The sequence below is a fragment of the Jaculus jaculus genome, chromosome 13 (genome assembly GCF_020740685.1).
Source record: "Jaculus jaculus isolate mJacJac1 chromosome 13, mJacJac1.mat.Y.cur, whole genome shotgun sequence".
In the NCBI taxonomy this organism is placed as follows: domain Eukaryota; kingdom Metazoa; phylum Chordata; class Mammalia; order Rodentia; family Dipodidae; genus Jaculus; species Jaculus jaculus.
In genome coordinates this window covers 92,795,325-92,812,942 of record NC_059114.1, presented here as the reverse complement: position 1 = coordinate 92,812,942, position 17,618 = coordinate 92,795,325, and the positions used below count along the sequence as shown (strand labels likewise).

The 17,618-nt window shown below is 35.7% G+C and overlaps 1 protein-coding gene across 2 annotated transcripts in view; it reads left to right on the top strand.

Moving 5' to 3' along the window:
* Prr16 (proline rich 16) overlaps window positions 1-17,618 on the top strand; it is a 268,096-nt gene that overhangs the window by 228,253 nt on the left and 22,225 nt on the right. The window lies entirely within an intron of this gene.

The window sequence follows — 17,618 nt, the reverse complement described above, 5'->3', positions numbered from 1 at the left end:
GCATTTTGGTACCATTATTTAGGCTCATCTGTGATCTACCACCTCCCATTAGACCCTCCTTGTTATTGAAAATGGGTCGTGCATTGTGGAGTTAGCCCCCAGTTATTAGTATGATAAATGTCTCTGAAAATCATGACCCAACATGTAACTCTGACATTCTTTCCGCCCCCTCTTCCGCAAGATTTCCCTGAGCCATGTTGGGTTCATTTTTGGTCTGCTTCAGTGCTGAGGTGTTGGGGGCCTCTGAGGCTCTGGCTCTCTGATTTGGTAAGACTTGATTTTTCTCTGCATTGATCTCCTTCCCCTTTGTGCTGGTATCCAGTTCACAGGAAAACATCACCCTTGCTTATTTCGCCAGTTGTCCTTAGTTTCAGTTGGGCCCCTTCTGAGGTATGTTGGGGCAGATCTCTTCTTAGGATCTGCATCTATCTGGAAAAGAGAAGCAGATTCTCCAACGGAGAGTAAGTTAGCACCCAGAAAATTGAGATAACACTTACTTTTTTGATAGACAGTTTGATAGGTGTAGGCCCTCTTATACCCCGTGATTGATGGTAGCTTGATATTGTAGAGTGGGCTTGTGTTTGGGTATGGTTCTGACTTGTTTCCCAGCTCCAGCTAAGGGTCTAGTACCACTGAGTGGATCAGTAGCCAAATCAAGAGCAATTGATTCCTCACCATGGCTGTGTACCACTATTGCACTTGTGTGGGTATCACATCCGGTTAATTGTTGCTACTTAGGTTAAACAATGTGTTGCTTGGACAGATCTTGGTCACTTCCCCCAGTCGCCTATGTAGCGCCTTCTGGCACTAGACACGCTGACTGTCTGGGGACTGACTCTCTCCTGGCTTCCAGCCATGTCATTCCATTTTACGTGTCAGCTGCGTATGGAGTCTTCAGCAATAGGGTCTTACCACTGGCCTTTGGTGGGTCATCAAGTACTCTGACAGAAGTCTGTCATTGTTTTGGGAAACCTTGTAGGTTTCTCTGATCAAAAGCTCATTGTGGATTGTAGGCCCAAGCTGGAAGTGGGGGTTACAGGTCAGTGTCCACTAAGAAATTAAGGAAAAAGATAACTAATATACAAGAGTTAGAGAGGAGAGAGATAGAGGGGAGAGGGGGAGAGGGAGGGAAGGAAGATGTAGGAGATTTAGGTCAGTCTTGATCTAGATCTTGATCTGGAGAGGGTAGGATCAAGAGATGGTAGAATTTTTAACTAGTATTACTTCTTTATCCAAAATTCTACTTAACAAATCAAGTGAGGCATAGACTCCTAATGACTCCTCTCCATACTAAGTGATCTTTCAGCAATTTATTGGTGCATTTTTATGTTATGACTAATAAACACAAACTAATTACATCATGGCTAGCACAAAGTGATATATGTTCTTTTTTATGGACAACGAATGAGTTCAAGGTATTCAACTACATATAAATTTATCCTTTATTTTTTAAACTGTCCTAACGGAAATAGAGGCATTAATAGAGATCAGAAGCTCCTTACCTCCTTATATGAGGCTTTTCAAACTTCTTGTGCTGACCTAGACTGTAAGAGCATCACTTATGTCTTAAGTGAGAGAGGGGCAAGGGGGCTTAATACACACACACAGTGAGAGAGAGACTCATTTTTGAACTCTTTTGCATGTGTATCTGGATATTTTTTCCCAGTTTTTTGATAGTTTCAGACTTTTAAAAGCTGTTCCTTTCACTGAGAAAGTCCTGGAGCACAATAATTATGATCATGCCCAGAATTTAAGGGAAAATTTTGATTTTGGGTTTTTTTTTTTGTTGTTGTTGTTGTTCTTGTTTTTGTTTTACAGCAGCTGTTGTTGAACATTAAATGTAGTAATAACAGCATGTCTGGGACTTTGTTCTCTTGAAAACATCTAAAGTAGTATTTCCACTGATCGAATTGTCAGAATATGGTTGTTGTGTAGCAGATTGCTCTGAACTGAAGAATGGATGAAAGCAAGTCCTGAGACCTGAAACTTAAATCAACCGCTCCCAAAGGTTATGTGAATTAGAAAATAAAATATTCCATCCTAGGAGCTACAGCAAGGAAGTTCCAGAGACTCAGGATGTCAACAAGTCTGGGAAGGAGTTGTAAGGCCCAACCCTAAGGATGTATAAAGGGGAAGTAACTGCTTGAGGAGACTTCCGCAGAGCTGCCTGCACTTGCCTGTAAATCCTGTAGGGGGCTCCAGACTGACCAGCAGCTCGAGAGGTGCAGCGTGGGTAAGTGAAAGCAGCAACGCGAGGTGGTCACCAGCGGTGGGATGGTTCTCCTCGGGCGTGTAGCTGCACTGGGCTCTCCAGGACTCCTCTGCATAACGCCTCACCCCCGGCTCTCTGTAAGCAGCCACAATCAACTTGTTGCTTTACCAAACTGATTTTTGTATAATCGTCCTGACATCTGTGCCCTATTTGAGGAGTAAAGGTACTTTCCAGTCACCACAAGGAAAAGGTTTTACTTGACAATGCTAATGATACCTTCAATTATTTCAGGAGTAGTTTATACTGTTTTCCATCAAAGATGCACCATTTTATATTCTTACCAATATTAAGTAGACAGTATAGTTCCTTCCCATTCTTACAGGAGTTTTTGGAGTGAGTGAGATTTTAAAATTTTTTATTTCATATAGTTACTATATTGTTGGGTACAAAGTAGAATCACACTATGGTTTTATTTCTTTTCTTGATTCATCAATCATAAGAAATATCTTCTCAGACTTGTTGGCCATTTGCATGTCTTCATGGAAAAAATATCTAATTTAGTCTATGACCATTTTTCAGATTATTTGCTCTTGTTCTTTGCTGGTTGCTATTACTATCATGTATGTAGCCTCTACTGTGTTGAGGTAGATACTTTCTGTTCCTAGATTGTTTATTATCATTATGATGATGATGATGATGAAATTGATGAATTTAGTTGTTATTTCTGCATTGGTTGAGATAAATTGTTTGTCTGTCATTGTTAAGGTAGCACCTTACCTTGGATTGATTGATTTTTATATGTTAAATTAAACAGTTGATCCTCTGTATTTATGGTTTCCAATATGCATATTCAGTCAACCACAGACAGAATATATTTCTAAAAACTGTACCAGTACTAAGTATATGCAGTATTTTATCCTTGACATTATTTTCTAAGTCATTAAGAGTACCAAGTAGTTACACGGCACATAAGTATGAAAGTAATCCAAAGATGATTTCAAGTATATTGGAGAAGGCATGCGTTCTATGAAAATAATATGCCATTTTTATGGCAGGCAGGTTTGCTTACACTATACTCACCAATGCACACTCATACTCAGTTCTCTATGGGACTTCAGCATTCACAGATTTTATTTCTAGTTTCCTAGAACCAATCCCTGGAAGATTCTCTGGCATAACTGTCCTTGCAGAAAAATACCTATTTGGCCATGGTTTAGAAAATTTCATGTGTTATTGAATTTTTTAATGAGTTTCTTTGTTGAGTTATTTTGTACCAAAATTTCTAAAAATACTTGCTTACAAGTTTTTTTTTTTCTTTTGCTCATGCCTTTATCTGATTTTGGTATCAATATAATGCTCTCTACACAGAATTAGTTTTTAAAATGCTCTTTTCTGATCAAGATTTTTGACTGTGGTGGAGAGAGGGGAAATTGGTGCTGATACCAACGTACAGTGTAGTAGAATTATCTGCACAGCCATCTGGCACTGGTCTATTCTTTATTTGTAAGCTATCAATTAAGAAATCATCCATTCTTAATTTACTGTATCTGTTCAGGAATTTTATTTGCTAATTCATGTGTATGTCTACTAACATTTATCCATTTCATCCACAATATTCATCTTGATAATTTATAACCTTCTGTCATCTTAATTATTCTTAGAATGCTGCCTCAAAGCTGATATAAAGTGGTGTGTGATTTGAGGGAAATAAAATGAAAACAAATTATCAGAAATTGGTTTAGGAACTATATGATAGAAGGCCTAAGAAAATACACATTTGGACAAAATATACAATAATTGGATATTAAGGTAGAGTTGAGGCTTTGAGCAAAGAAGAATGGGTGTATGACCTTCCATGCCATAGGCTTTAACTTGGTTCTCAGTACCAAGTATCAATTCTCTTCCACTGAACAGACCTCATATTCAATCAGAAAACATGGTTATTCCATAACTTATGTGTCCCTATTGCAAAGGAGGGTACATCTTGCCAGGTTGGTTAATCTTGCAAGATCCACTGCTTGTTCATATTGCTGATGGCTTTTATATCCCAGCAGCTTGCATAGCATTTTCCAGAAATACACTAAAGTTTAATACTTCCATTAAGTTAGAGGGTGAATATAAAAATAAGGACAAACTGTTCAACTGAATTTCTATGCTTTCCAAAGTCTATATGTTATATCTTAACCACATTTCAGAATTTTATTTTATTTAGAAATAATTTATTCAATTCCTTTCAATCATACTTAAGTCAAATTTTCCCAAGATAAAACAAAGTAGAGTCATGCTAGTTTTATGAATAAAAGTGAGGGGGTGGTTTTAAGCATAGTAGAGAGAATTTTTTTAAGTTAGTAGTGACCTTTTGCATATGAAGGTAAACTAAAACACCTTAAACATTCATAAAGCGACAGTTGATTTTTAGACTTCACTTCTTAAGCATATAGCAATGTTAAGCTGTTATTTTTGTAGCTGCATATGTGCACCAACTTGTCTTGACCTCATCAGAGGGTGAGTGACTGATCTGTGTTCAGTGTCAGTAATTACAGCTTTTAACAGATGCTGCTTTTAAGCTAGGAGATTTGGCAAGTAGAGAGCTGAGAGTCAGGCCCACCCACTGAGACCATCCAAGATCAAGCAAAAGACACTCTCCACTCAAAGACTACTTTTTTACAAGGAGAACTGGTTCCTGGGATTTTTCTACAATTTTAATAATTCGTACACTTAATGCTGTTGTTTATGTACTAGACAGAACACTCTACTAACATTGGCAAAAAATAGAAAGCCTAATAAGGAAATGAAAAGTTAGCGATAAATCAATATAGGTAGACAAATATAGTTCTGGAGGCCACTTTATGAGGAAATTAACGACACACTGAAAACTAAAATTTTTATTTGGAGTATGTGACAAAAGCAATACTTTACTAGAATGCTTATGTGAAATATACTTTCTATATGTTACATTGGCTATCTCTAAATAAACTTGTAGTATTGAAATGAGCATAAAAATATACTAAATTGGGCTGGAGAGAGGGCTTAGCAGTTAAGCGCTTGCCTGTGAAGCCTAAAGACCCCGGTTCGAGGCTCGGTTCCCCAGGTCCCACGTTAGCCAGATGCACAAGGGGGTGCACGCGTCTGGAGTTCGTTTGCAGAGGCTGGAAGCCCTGGCGCGCCCATTCCTCTCTCTCCCTCTATCTGTCTTTCTCTCTGTGTCTGCTGCTCTCAAATAAATAAATAAAAATTTTTTAAAAAACTTTAAAAAAAATATATATACTAAATTGCATACATGTAAATACATATCATTGATAAGTAGATAGAATTTTTATGTTTGCATGTATCACTTAAGTATAGTGGTCTGGGGAGATGGCTCAGCAGTCAAAATTATTTGCTTGCAAGGCCTTCCACCCCAGGGTTCAATTCCCCAGTCCTCCATGTAAAGCTACATGGGTATTTGTTTGGCATTGCCAGATACCTTGTCACTGCTGACACTAACACACACATGTGCAAATAACTAAATATTTTTAAATATATTCATTAAAAATTCATGCTAGGCTGGTGGCATAGGTCTATAACCTCAGAACTTGAGAGGAAGAGACAGGAGGATCATAAGCTTAGGGTCTGCTTCAGTTACATATTAGGTTCCAAACTAGTCCAAACTTCATGATAAAATTGTCACAAAAAACAAACCCATAAACTTGAGATGGGATACGTGCCTATAAACTCCACATTTTGGCTGGGCATGGTGGTACACGTCTTTAATCCCAGCATATGGAGTCAGAGGTAAGAGGATTGCTGTGAGTTTGAGGCCACCCTAAGACTACATAGTGAATTCCAGATCAGACTGAGTTAGAGTGAGCCTTGGAAAACAAACAAACTAATAATAAACTTGACATAGGTACATGCTTATAAACTCCACATTTTGGAAGTAGAAGATAGAAAATTATCATCAACTACATAATGAGTTCAAAGCTAGGCTTAGTATGCTATCCTGATATCTTGTAACAAAATAAAACAATGCAAAACAAAGTATACAAACAAACTTAAAGATTGTCAAATGGTACCTTATAAACATATACAGTTAATATGGGTCAATTATTTTTTATAAAATGGTAATCACCATATGTGATTATATATTAATATTAACATTTTATATGAATAATACACTTAATGGTAAAGTTGGAGACAAAAGCACTTAACAGGTAATTGAGAATCAACTTAGACTATTTCACCAGAGAGCTCTACCATAATTTTAAGCTTACCAGAAAGTAGAACTGCTTTCTGTGAAGTTATTTATGTATTTTTTCGGCTATAAACATTTTATTGATTTACTTCTCATTAGAATAAGTTATTCATTATAAGGAATTATAAGTTTAATAAGTCATTTGTATCTTAAATATGCACAAAGGTATATTGACTATTTATGTTTTTTAGTCTTCTGAAAATCTTGCAATCTTTGTCAATTGGAATATAGCTCTAGAAATGATTTCTTCAGTAAAAATTAATTTTAGAATGACAGACCAGTATTGTAATGAAATGCTTCATGACAACTATGACCACTTGTTAAATAGACACTATTACTTTAGGGGCTTTAGAATATTATTTAATATGCTGTGGTTTATTGAACTTAGCCTCATGTTCAGGAGTTATTAAACCTTACATAATGAAAATGTCACCTAGCACTTAGGGCCTCAGCATCTTCAATGGAGATGTTATTTGGGTGTAGCAGAAACTGGGACTTGATTATTTTCCATGTCTTAGTGACCCAGTGTCATCGGACAGGTTACTATTGTAAAGTCACAATTTTTCTCTTTGAAATTTTGTAAAACTTTTATAGCCAAATTTACCTAAATTTTTATTTTGGTCCTTTGTATTTTGTTTCTTGGTTAAAAAAGACTTTATCTAAATGAAAATCATAAATAAAGTCACATAGTCTTATAGACCTTCTTCTGGACATTTTATGCAGTTTGTCATTTAAATTTTTGGTTTCAATAAAGTACTGGAAAATACCAAAGTCTTCTTTTTGCACTGCTTGCCACTGTTTTCCTAAGTTAGTTCACTTTGAGAGTCTAGCATCGGCACTCATATTACAGGAAACTGAGACACACAGAGATGACACCAGATACAGAGTGAAGAGTCATAAAATTTATGCATGTCAACATGGACCCCGGGGAGTAACTTCCAGAGCCTGAGTTCCAAGCTCTGATAGGTCAGAGTTTTCATAGACAGTATGGAAGGCAGTCTGACATCAGCTTGAATTCTTTACACTATTGGTTGGGTTACAAATTTCTAAGGTTACATGATTTGGGGGCACAAACAAAAAATTTCGTAGCAATAAATCAGTGATAAGAAAGTTCAAAACATAGAGCTGTTTGTTGAGGGGTGTTTGTGCTGATGCTGCACTAAGCAGATGACATATAACAGGTTGCAGCTGCACAGACAGGGAGTTGACTCAGGGCCATGTGTCTCCCTGGTAAAGCTTGTACAATAAGTTACTGTTTTACAGTATCATCTGGGCCCGATTTCTTTGTTAAATTTCTTCTGCCACACTTCCCTCTCTGTTCTGCTCCTTTGGCCTGTGTTTTTAACCCTGTTCTGATGCCACACTGTAAAACGAATGTTGAATATGCATTTCTTCAGTTTTTGTTCTTTTGTCTTGGATTTCATAATTTTTCCATTTCTTTGTAAACTTAATTTTTTTTTACTAATTTCATAAAAACATAGATTACTGAGATTTTTGAGAGACTCTTTCAGAGATAGATCAATTTAGAATAGTGACTTTTTTGTTTTGCAATATTCTAAGTATTCTAATTTAAAACAAAATGTGGGTATTTTCATTGATTAGGTTTTGTAATATTTTATACAAAAACTTTGAAGACATTGTTTTAGCTATATTTCTTCATGTCTTTGTTATGTGATGAGATAATGCTATATTTTCATGTATATTTATCATATTTAGAAATGCAACCAGTCTATTTTCATACCACACTGAATGTGCCTGATCTGATCAGATATGGGAAGTTATTCATGACCTGGCCTGATTAGTACTGGGATGGAAGAAATATAATCAGTTTTGTATAGTGGCCTTAAACTTCATGATTAAATTTAATTATTTTAAAAGCATATGCATAGATTTTTTCATATATTATATATATGAAATTGCATTGTCTGTGAAAAACAATTTTTTTTCTTTTCCATCTTCAAAACTTTTATTTCTTCTTCTGTTGTTACAAATTGTTGGCACTTCAGGGCACTGTTAATAGCAGTGATAAAAGCTAGTGATGTTTTTCTCCAAATCCCAGAAAGAACATTCAATAATTAACCATCATATGAAACATTTTCTGTGCAATTTTCCTGGCTAATTATCAAATACAGAAGGTATCTCTCTTTGTGGGAGCCTGTCTTTGTTTTTGATCATGAATATGTGTTAAGGATTTTTCTAATGCATTTATTTTGATGTTTAAATCCCTAATATTAGCATTTGTCTCCACTTATTTTTACTTAAGTTTCATTAATTGCTACAATTTATCTTGAAAATTTAGTTACTTTATTTTTTCTCTGTGTTTACTGTTAAATATAAAGCCCTCTCCACCTCAAAGGAACATCCCCAGCCCGTCAAGTGTTCTGAGTAAATTTCTTTCATACATTATATCAAGTTTGGTTGTTCATTTATGTGAAACATTGGTATTTTCTTAATTTAGTCGCCAAGATAAGGACTTTTATTGATACAGTGGACTTATTAATTTGCAACTATTATCTACTTTCTTTTATTGGTTCTTGTATTTTCAGAATTTTCTTACTGTTGTTATATTTTTTTCTTATTCCTCACCTTCCTTTGTAGTTTAGATTTGTTTGTCTACAGTTTTACATTTCATTTAGAAAATTTGTATGAAATACATATATGTGTATATATATATATATATATATAATTTTTACATTTGAATTTTTGGTTTAAAATATTGCATATGATATCCTTGACTAGTAACCTTTATTTATTTATTGGTTTTTTGAGGTATGGTCTCGCTGTAGCCCAGGTTGACCTGGAATTCACTATGTAGACTCAGGGTGGCCTTGAACTCACGGCAATCCTCCTACCTCTGTCTGCTGAGTTCTGGGATTAAAGGTATGCACCATCAGTCCTGGCTTTGACTAGTAATCTTGATTAAACATTTTAATGCCATCTGCCACTTAATCTCTAAATTTGTTAGTTATCTTTATAACTTAGATTACTTTTGATCTTAAATAAAATAATTTTAATTTGATGAAGTAGATTGAAACAATGTACTTCATGCCATATTTTTTTTCAAAGAAAGTTTAAAAACAATGCACCTAAACTGTTCTTCATCTGTATGCATTAGTGACACCAGTTTACCATAAGCATAGAGGTTGAAAACAAGATAAATTTACAATTCTACTGCTTGTGGGTGGAGATATCCACAGTTTCCTTGAGCTCAACTCAAGATGTCAACAAGCCTAATTCCCTGTTAACACTAGAGGAAACTATCTTCTTTCCTTTTTTCTTTTTTTTTTTTTTTGCTTTATAGATGTTGCTTACATTCCTGAGCTCATGAATTCTTGCACCCCCAGCACTTCTCCTTTGAACTGTCCTTCATTTGCTAAGTGTCCTTGTGATTACATTAAACCCATCTGGATATCTCAGACATTCTCCCATCTCAGGAACCTTGACTGAAACTCAGATAAAAGGCACTGTTCTATTGATTGTCTTGTCATGAAGCAAATTTACAGTTTCCTAAGATTAGAGCATCTCCGTCTTTGGGGATCATTATTGTCTATAATATCTCATTCCTCTTTTTCTTCTCTTATCATATATTTTATATGGTTTACTTTCAGATATTTATCTCTTACAATCCTATTCCCATTATTGCAAATGTATTTAAATTAATTTGAGATTTCTAGTGAACCTTAGTTTGAAAAATTCAACTTTGGGAAGTTCCATTTGATTACATTTTTTTTTCTAAGAATGACTCCCCATTGCCATCTTTCCAGGGTCTGTTTGTCTGTTTGAAGTTGGGGTTTATACTTTAAGATGTGAGGCTATGAGTTATAGCTACTTTTGTGAATGTCAACTTAGCTGGTAGAACAGAGTGGGTCTAACAGTCTTTTCCTCCAGATTCTCAGGGACATTGCTTTATTGCCTTTTATGTTTAAGTATTGAAGTTGAGCTCTCAGGAGACAATCTGACATTTTCCAGTTGTGAATGACCTTGCAAACTGTATTATAGAGCTTTAATTACTTAATCAAGATGTATCACGTTTTTGGTACTTTAAACCTTTCATGCTTATTATCAATTTTATATTTCAGGAATTTCCTCTATGTTCTGAGGGTATTTAATTCTAATTAATTGGTTCTATACCTTCAGGGACTCTGACTATCCTCAGGTTTTTCAGTTTGCCTTAACATTCATTCCCATAGTATTTATGTACTTTAGACACTGTGCCCCATTACTCTTTGTTCCATTTCTAAGAATATTATTTTTCCTACTTGTCAGGAATAATTTTTCTCTTGTCTATATCTTATGTATTTACTAATTTAATAATAGTGTCACATTATTCTGTATTTGTGCTTTTACTACTAAATTTTCCTTATTAACCTTTCCCTGTTATTTTATGACTGTAGTTTTTAGATACATTAGAATCACATTTTATATATCAATTGCACATTCATTTTCTTTCAAAATAGATCTTTGATAATATGTGCCCCAAGTGAGTATTTTTAAGAGAGAAGACATAGCATACTTTCTATTTGCATAACTGTTATTTGTTTAACTTTGGTATAGATGCTTGCTTTTTCACATATATTGACTTTTATTACTTTTCCCTCCAAAACTTTAATCTCCCTCTTTGTCTGATCTCCGATATTCAAAGGAAGGTGATTGCTAATGAAGGTGGTATGGGAATATTCTGGGACTAAGCACAAACCTTGATAGAAAGTGTAAATTGTGTTTTGCTTGCTAAATGTTCAATAAGCCAGCATGCACCTTCCAGAATACACCAAGGTCTCAAACATCACATTTGATTTGAATGCAAAACCTTAGAGACTCGGCATTTGTCTTTGAAATTTTCCTTTATTTGAACAGTTGAAAAGTTACCTTTATCTAGCCTTTATGATTTTCCATTATTCTCTTTCTAACCATGGTTGCTAGCTTGAAATATTAAGTATATTTATCTAATCATTTTATTCCTTGCTTCAAATCAGTCTGTGAGGGATTAATGGAAATAAATCAGTCTTCTATGTAAGACTTAACAGTTTGCTACATTTGTATTCAACTTGTGCTTTAAAATACTCATACACGCAGTAGAAGTTTGAGTTTTGAAATATTTGTATTATCTTTGGATGATATTTATCAAGATTTGTTCAATTTTATTTTCTAAGCATAAGTTTTATTTTAGATCATGCAATGTATTTTGTCTCTGGAGAATTTCCAGAAAGTTGAGGAGAAAGACAGTGGACTCAAACTGCAACAGAAGGAAACCATTTATTGAGAATAAGATAAAGGGTGAGGGGCAAAGACCTCTGTATGGGCCAGAGGTTGTCTGCATGTCACCAAAGCATAAACGTACAGATCAAATGAGCAGGTAACATTTGAAGTCTAGGGGCTATTGAGGCTATTTTCTGAGAAGTGGTTCATTGAATATGGATTGTGAGGTTGTAACACCCTAGAAATTTCAATGGAATTAGGTGTTGTTTGTGGGTCAGGATATAGGTTGATTGTTTCTCTGTTATGGGTTACTTAAGTCAATGTTAGTTCATGGGTCATGAATTTAAAGAGACCCTGTTTTTCCTTTGGGATCAGAATAGAGTCCTTCATATTCAGACTGTGAAAGGATATAAGAAACTAGAGCAAAAGAGAAAAGGGTAAAGGTCGTGGAGGTGACTTCCTCCTGAGAGGGGTCTCCTAGGGAGAGAGATAGGTATGGTCAGATGAGGAATGGGGGCTAAAGTCTTCCAAGTGCTGGTGTTGGCCAGCCATAAAGAATTCTGTCACTCTTTGTGAGGTGAACCCATGAATTCTTTGCTGGAGAAAACTGAAGAGATATCTGAACAAACAAGGATGGAAGGAAACAATGAGCAGGATTATGATGATAGTCCCACAGGGTAGCCAATCATAGGCTCCAGGAGACCCAGGTGTAGGTGTCCTTCTGTTGGGATTCTTCATTGGAGTCATATTTGGATTTTATATTCTTGTAAAAGTTGTCTAGCATTCTCTCTGATTATGCCTGATTGATTGGTGTAGAGAAAACATTCCTCATTAAGAAAAGCACACGTTTCCCTCCTGTTCTGTAATACCATTTAAGCTCAGGAGTCAGATTGGTTTTGGAGGGTGGCTATACTCTGTTGGATCAGGGAGAGGTCCTTCTTGATATGGTATGTAAGTTGGCCGTTTTCAATTTGTTGGAGGCCTATGCCTGTGACCCCTGGCTGTGGTCCCAACAATAACAATTTTCAGTAGTACTGGGAGTCAAATGAGGTTTATTTTGTTCCTGAGTGAATAATGGCTAGATCTAGGGCAAGGATAATCATATTGCATTTGCTCCCTGGATAACAGGTGTGGATCCCATTGTGACAGGTAAAATATATGACCCCTAGGGCCAGGGAAATAATGAATAAATGGATGCAATTGGGATGGGGGTGTGAGGTGATGCATTGTGGTTCACCAGTGACTGGAACAGGGGTCCCACCTAGGCAAACATTATTTTTTGTGTGGGTGTTGTTAGGGAATGTGAGGCTGGGGAATTCTATTCCTAAGTAAGAAATTTTTCCCACCCTAAGACAGATCAAGCAGTCACTTCCTTATTCTGAATCAGCTTGTTTGTGGAATGCATGGCTAGTGTTAGTTAAAGCTATCATTTCTATTAATGAGGGTTCAGGGTACTTAAGATGTTGATAAGCATTAGGACTGGGCTGATGGGCAGGAGTCCAGGGGCCTAGAGAGTCTGTCTTGCTTATAGGTAAAGAAATATTGGCTGCCTTGGTGTTAAGCCTGAAGGTTCTCAGGGAGTAGTTAGGACCATAGCATCTCACACAGTTGAACCATCACTCAATTCCAAGGTTGTGAATTCCCTAGTTGAGAGGACTGACAGTGATTTTTCCAAACCAACCTCCCAAGTGTACCTTCTGGTTCTGGGGCTTTTCTTAATTTTTGAACTCCTCTTGGTGATAGGGTAATTCCTTTCTAGTTTCTCAGAGAACAGGCAAAATCTATGCAGCTCCAGTATGTAAGAAATGACCAGGAGGGATCCCCACACTCATTGATAAAGTGGATGACATGGCCATGTGTGGTTATAAACACATACCTTAGCATTGGAAGTTAGGACTACTACTGATTTCACCAGAAAAATACTGAATACAAAAACATGTTGCAATGAAATTTCATTTTTAAGCAGTAAGAGTAGAAAAAAGGTTCTGTATGACACTACCAAAAATTGTTCATGGGAAGAAACCTGTATATGCCCTATTTCTCTTCTGAATGTTAAACTTGTTTTAAATGAATGGTTACAGAGTAATAGAGAGTCTGTTTATGCCAAAATGTTCTAAAGCCTAGTTTCAAACAAATTTTCTTCTACAGACATATGTAAACTCTTTACAGAAAAATCATTACTGAGAAATTCCTGTAGCTATCGACCCTCACTGTTTCCCAACTAGGATAGAACTGAGTCAGATATGTGACACCGTGAACATCAACTTCAAAAGACTAAAAATCAGTATTTGGTTTCCAGTCTTTGTTTTTGTGATTTTAGAGGTAGAAGTCCTCTTGAGTATGGGAAGTAGCCGTTATATACTTACCAAGCTCGGCTCAAAAGTCAATGGCAAACTTCAAGGAAAAGAAAAGAAAGATAAAGTGCAAATTAGAATAATGGGTAATCATTTTCCAGAGAGAAAAGGCAAAATGTAAGTAAAATGTCCATATCATACTGTAAAACTTTTAATCTCTTCTCAAAGAATGGCATAAAGATAAATGCAAAGAAGATCACTGAAAAAAATTGAATACCGAATTTCTCCCATCTACATTTTTCCCATGAATAAAAGAGGAAGTACTAACAGTTTTCAGCAGACAAATAATATGTTAAAAGGGCATTTTTAAGGCTTCAGTCTAGTGTTCAGGGTGAGTTTGTAGAGAGTTTAAACCAAGAACTTCTGGAAAAAGTAAGTCAAATGAATAAAATCTCTAAGGCTTAGACTGGTAGAGAATAAGAAATGACCTTTAATTTGGCAATTAATCAGCCATTCGCCTGTGAAGCTATAATTTCGGAAAAGCTATGGTTGGAAACAAATCTCTGACAGGTTAAAATTTCTCATTTAGACCTAAGGTGAAGCATTAACATTAAAGTAGGAGAAATCATAGATTTTTAACTAAGTCCCTAAAATATCCTCATGTACTGAGTTAGACCAGAAGGATACCAGCTTTATTTAGAAAATTTACATCTCTTTAGTTAAATAGTGGAGTCATAAATATGAGTAAAGGCTGGTGAGTGATATATTGAACATGTGAATGATATAAAAAAAATTATTTGCTTCAGAATCTAGACTACCCTAAGGCTGGCTGATGACGGTAATGATGAAGAATTGTAAAACATACTTAGTGCTTTATGTCAAGTACTTTTACAGGAATTTCTTTGTTTAACTTTTCCAGTTACTTCCTCCAGTATTCCATCATTGTTCACATTTATACATTTTAATAGAAATGATAGTTATACACCCACACATACCCACACGTACATACTATGAGGTTTATGTTGATTAGAATAGTTTTAGGAATGACTTTTTTTTTTTTTTTTTTTTTTTGGTTTTTCAAGGTAGAGTCTCACTCTAGCTCAGGCTGACCTGGAATTAACTATGTAGTCACAGGGTGGCCTCGAACTCACGGTGATGCTCCTACCTCTGCTTCTCGAGTGCTGGGATTAAAGGCGTGCGCCACCACGCCCAGCAGGAATGACTTTTGAATTTTAAGAAATCAATTTACATTTTTGAGCCGGGCGTGGTAGCACACGCCTTTAATCCCAGCACTCGGGAGGCAGAGGTAGGAGGATTGCCGTGAGTTTGAGGCCACCCTGAGACTCCAGAGTGAATTCCAGGTCAGCCTGGGCTGGAGTAAGACCCTACCTCGAAAATCAAAAAAAACAAAACAAAAACAAAAAACAAAAAAAAACTTACATTTTTGTTTTATGGACAAGAACAAGTCATAAAAATATTACGAGTTGTTATTATCATGCATTATAAGGAAGAAAAAAAATTGGCAATATTGTGAATAAAAACTGAATACATGAGGGAGCACAAACAGGAGAGAAGTTGCTTAGGTTGAATTTCTGAGGCTTTCATTTCCCAGGTGTGTTCCATGGGCCATGGTCCCTATTTCCACATTTGGTTTCAAGACTGGAGAAGTTTTTGCATAATGGGATGAAAGCTTTCTCTAAGACCTTAAATGAGATGATATAAAAGAAAATATCATAACTTTTTTCATGAAATTTAATTTTTTAATTTATATTTACATCAGCGTTATTTTTACTTTGAAACAAGAAGAAACAAAAATGAAAAATTTCTCTTTTTATCTAATTTCTGTTACATTTCTAGTACAATTTGCAGTTAATCTATGTCAACTACGTATTGCTGAACTGTGTCTCATTATGAGCTTAAAAGAAGTTATTAATTCTATAAATAGACATTAGTAATATAAAATATAAATATAATTAAAATATAAAAAAATAAGTAATATAAAATATAAAAAGACATTAGTAATGCTTGTAGAAGTTCAGTTTCCTTTCAGCTCACTATACATAAATAAATGAATATTTTAAAAATGATAGCTCTGATTGAAATTTAATTAATTTTTAATTCTTTTGTTGCATAGTAAAAAAAAAAAAGAAATAGTTGTATTTGGAATTGTGTACTTAATAATTAATTCTGTTGGTTTGATCATGAATCCTGGCACAAACTGCTTTACATAAATATTCTTAAAATGGAGCCATGGAAGTTCTCCTTTAAGGTTAAATAATATAGTATTAATAGTAGAATGATCTTTAGGAAATTAAGTTTGATGAGTTGATTATGTCTAATAACAAATACAAGCCTCTAGCTGCTGTAATTTTGAGAAATTTTGGTAACTCATAGATACAAAATTGAAATATTTCCAGTCTTCTTAAGAACCATTCCATTAGGCTTTGGGGAACTTTTTTAGAATGAAAGTTTAGCATTCAAGGGGCTGGAAAGATAGCTTAGCCATTAACACATTTGCCTGCAAAGCCAAAGGAACCCCCCCCCCCCCCCATTTGATTCTCCATGGTCCACATAAGCCAGATTCACAAGGGGGCATATGTGTCTGGAGTTCACTTGCAGTGGCTGGAGGCATGGTGTAACCATTCTCATTCTCACTCTCTCTCTCCCTCTGCCTCACTGTCTTAAAATAAATGAAAATATTTTAAAATTAATATTCAAGTTTATTAAGTAAAATAGGCATAATTACATGTAAGGCTAAAATATGAAAGCATATTTTAAAATAGTCACTTTTTTCTAGCTTCATTTTACTCTAATATGTTTTTATACAAATGAAAATTTTATACAAATGAACATGCTAAGAGTAAATCATTATTTGGAAATAAATTTGATGCAACATAATGGGAGTGATGCACACTGTTTATAAAATATGCTAATTTTAAATTTTGTATCTTCAGATTATTTTCACTTAGATAACTTGTTTCAATAATGAATAATAATAATAATAATAATAAATATTTATCAATGCTTCCTAGAGCTGAGTTTTGTGCCACAGGCTCACTAGCTCATTATCTAATATTCATCACCTTTCATTTGCAACCTCTTTGACAAATTACAGTGCTACTTTTCCGCCCCAAATCTCATAAATGCAGTCAGTCCAGTTTCGAGAAGAAAATGCATGACAAATGCTGGCAGTGGACCATCCCAGGAATACATGACCATGATGATGCCCAACTTTGGGGCTGGCACAGACGGAATCTAAGGCTGGCATTCAGTAGTGGAACAGTTGTGTAGCATGTGCAAGACTCATAGTTCTGTTGTCACACTGAACACAAAGCATAAAACAAAGCCAGGAAAGTCAAAGCTCCGAGGCAAGTCGAGAGCAGCATGAGGAGACACGATGACTAAGCGTCATAGGGCAGCTTTATAGTAGGGTGCTTCATTAAGGAATGAGACACGGAAGTCTGCATGGACCGTAGAGCTCTGCCCTTCAAGGGTCACATCCAGCGCTTGCTTTATCCTTAAAGTCTGTGACAGGTGCTAGCAGGAGGTCCCCGAGAGCGGACCGAGGGACTTTCCATCATCGAAGGAGTGTTTGTGCACACACACTGCACTCCTCCCTGAGATCTTGGTCACTCCCTTCTGAACCTTCCTGCCAGCTATATGTAATTCTGCCCTTGCTCCA